At 28.5% G+C, this 3,213-nt stretch overlaps 1 long non-coding RNA gene across 1 annotated transcript; it reads left to right on the top strand.

The window, feature by feature from the left end:
• Positions 1–1,680, top strand: LOC133670400 (uncharacterized). The gene is made up of 2 exons (XR_009834071.1): positions 1–344; positions 1,450–1,680. It is a non-coding gene; the product is annotated as an uncharacterized LOC133670400 (long non-coding RNA).
• Positions 1,681–3,213: the final 1,533 nt, after the last annotated feature.

The raw sequence follows: 3,213 nt of genomic DNA, 5'->3' as shown, positions 1-3,213 counted from the left end.
CCCGCCTTTCTTCTGCTGTAAAAAATCACAGCTCCAGCTGAAAAACTAATAAAGCACTAGCCTTTCGCCACGCAAAACTCTCTTCCTCACCTCAGTTTCTCCAAAATCACAACGTTATACACAAGTAAGAACGAGAATCACTGTAACTCTTCTGGGTTTTCTATTTAAGACAGATTTTGCTTGTTGAATTTCAACATGTTTGTGTAAAGTTCGAGTCTTGCAGATTTCTACAACATGCTTAGGTTTTATCAGGATTTTATGCTTTCAGGTTTGATGTTTCTCTCATGTGGGCTATTCATTTTCTGGCTAATTCTTCTATGAACAAGCAAAGATATTTAGTGTTGGTAAGTCATGGCTGGAGTATCATCTTGGTTATATGAATGTTTCCCACAGAAAATGATTGTGTGCTTTAAAGTGTAGAAATTGTAGAAAAAATCTTGATGGGATTACTGAAATATCTGTTGTGTTTTGGTATTGAGTTCTTGCACTGTTGATGCATGAAACTTACATTGAGATGTTTATGGTGTCTGCATTATAGTTTAGTTGGCATTCACTTCATGATGATACCTGTTATTGATTCAAGTCCAATACTAGCACTTTGTTAGAATCTATCTATCAGGTCATAAGGAATTGCTTCAAGCAGTTTTCAGGATGTTGCTATAATATGTTTCTTGAATCCTTTGAACTGCCAATTGAATTGGTGACTCTTAGTAGTACATATGCTGGGAAATGTCAGGTTGGTAATAACACCTATTACATGTCCTCTAGGAGTGTCAAATCCGCGTATATCAGCTCTCGAAGTATTGTGATTTTTCCTGTATTTTTGGATTGAAAACGGTATGCAGTTGAATAGCTTCTGTGGATATAAGTTTTTATTGCTGGAGCCTGAGAATTCCAAGATACGTTGATGATGGATATTTCAATATATGCAACCTGTAAAAAAGGTTGGGACCAAATTTAGTAATTTTTGTATGGAAATCTTTTCTCCTTGTCATGAGCGCACATGCTGCTAACTGTTAGGTCTAGTTTTTTAACGTTCATTCTTCTGTAGATTCTGAGTTTTATATGAGATTAGTTCCTTGGCTCCTATATTTTTGCTACATGTGAGCTGCTTGTTTATGTTAGGTGCCATAGTGAAGGCTTCGACAAGGGATACGCAAAGAATTTTAGTTTAACATGATTTTATCGTTTATGGAATGGAAACACAACAAAAGGAGAATTGTTGCATGATTTATGTGGGAACACAACCATGAACTGGTGGTTGATCACATCATTTTCTTCAGAAGTGACCTTGTAAGAGTCAAGTAATCCCATCTATTAGTAGATTGAGTTGAAAGAACAGAATATATGATGAAATAATATATATATATATATATATATATATATATATATATATATATATATATATGATAGTTGCTAATCATATGTGCATATCTTGTTCTATACCAGATAGCAGGAGAAGCAATTAAACCAGGGACAGTGAAGGAAGAAGATGTGAATTGTTGCCAGATTCAGGAATGGTACCCAAAATTCAAGTCAGTATCCATTAAAACAATAATCCATGAACTTCCAGAATCTTTTGTCGAGTACCTTCTTTTAAAATATTTTATTTATATTTTAAAAGTGTATTAGGTTTTAAAAATATTAAATTAATAAATTTTTGGTTTAACTATGATTTAATTTATAGTTTATTTTATTAATTATAACACATATTATATTCATTATTTAAAATAAAAGGCTTTCATTATTTTCTCAAACATAATAGAAAAATAAATTTTGATTTTTGACATATAGTTAAATACTAGATTATTGATTGGCATGCTCTTCAATGTGGGTCAAATCAAGAAGTATTTGAATATAAAAGAGAATTTTTTTAATGTTGTTATCGTGTTTTTTGTTAGCAATTTTTTTTTTATTATTATAAATTCAACATCAGGGATTTTGTTTTTAATCAAAACTCTATTTAACATTTATTAACATGCAGCATTTTAATTGAGCTCGAGCTCAAGATCTTTGTCTTTGTATTATCAGAACTTGCATTAACAACTTTTTAACAATAATTTTTTTAAAAATAACAATATGATAATTTTGATGTGAGTTTATTAAAAAATTTGAACGATTCAACACTCGTGCATCATCATGGGAAACTCTTTTGCGGTGTCATTGAACTCAATCCAGCATGTTAATCTAGAAACCTCTCAACTCAACTCTTTACCTCTTTTAAATTTTAAATTAAACCTTGTGAGGAGTAACTCTATGTGATTTGGTAAACTTAATGGGTCTAAAGACGACTCAAACAATCCAATCAAAACCGGGTTAACTTAAAAACTCAAGGTGCAATTGTTTTTTTAATATTAAGACAACGACATCTTGTATCGATTAAAGAAATTCAGGTTGACTTGTCAAATTTTTATGTCACTTGTCATGGATCTGGTTGAGTTTAATAATATTTTAAAACTAGTTTTTAAACCCTCACATGAAAGTCACCAAATAAATAAATAAATAAAATTATTTGTGATGGATTCTAAAAAACAGTTTTAAAACCTCAGTAAACCAATTTCTCAACTCAAAACACCCTGAAATTAGTTAAAAAAAAAATTGAAATTGAAATAAAAATTCTTTCATGACCTTAATAAATTTTTTTCTAAAATTAAAAATAATTATTAAAATGTATATTTTTTAATTTCTTATGAAAAAAAGGACATACAAGAAAGAAAAGTTAAGCCTAAGTACTATGACTTCATTTTCTTAATATACAAGTCATAATTTTTTTTTCATTACAAACTTGAATTGGTAGATATTGAGAATTTTATGTATAAGCTACTCAATGAATAATAATCCTAAATTTTAATGGTACCAAAAATAATGTACTATAAATAATATATTATTACATTATTTTATGTATTGCATTATTGTTTTATGATTAAATAACTTCACAATTAAAGGTATGTACGAAGAACTAAAAAATGTGGTAATGTGGTAATTATAGATATGGCAAGTTAGATCCTTTAAAATATATTATATAAGAAAATATATATTTTAAAGTATAGACTTGAACCAATTTAAGATAAAAAAAATTCTCAAAACATAGCTTTAATTTGTTTTTAGTTCATTTTCATCTTATTATTATTTTGAAAATAACATAAAAAATAATTATTTTAGAAGTTAAAATTATAGTTACTAAGACACATATTTGACCAGGACATATTACCA

Source organism: Populus nigra, chromosome 13 (assembly GCF_951802175.1).
Source record: "Populus nigra chromosome 13, ddPopNigr1.1, whole genome shotgun sequence".
Lineage (NCBI taxonomy): Eukaryota > Viridiplantae > Streptophyta > Magnoliopsida > Malpighiales > Salicaceae > Populus > Populus nigra.
Note: the sequence above shows the minus strand (reverse complement) of the source record. Positions and strands in the feature narration are given on the sequence as shown.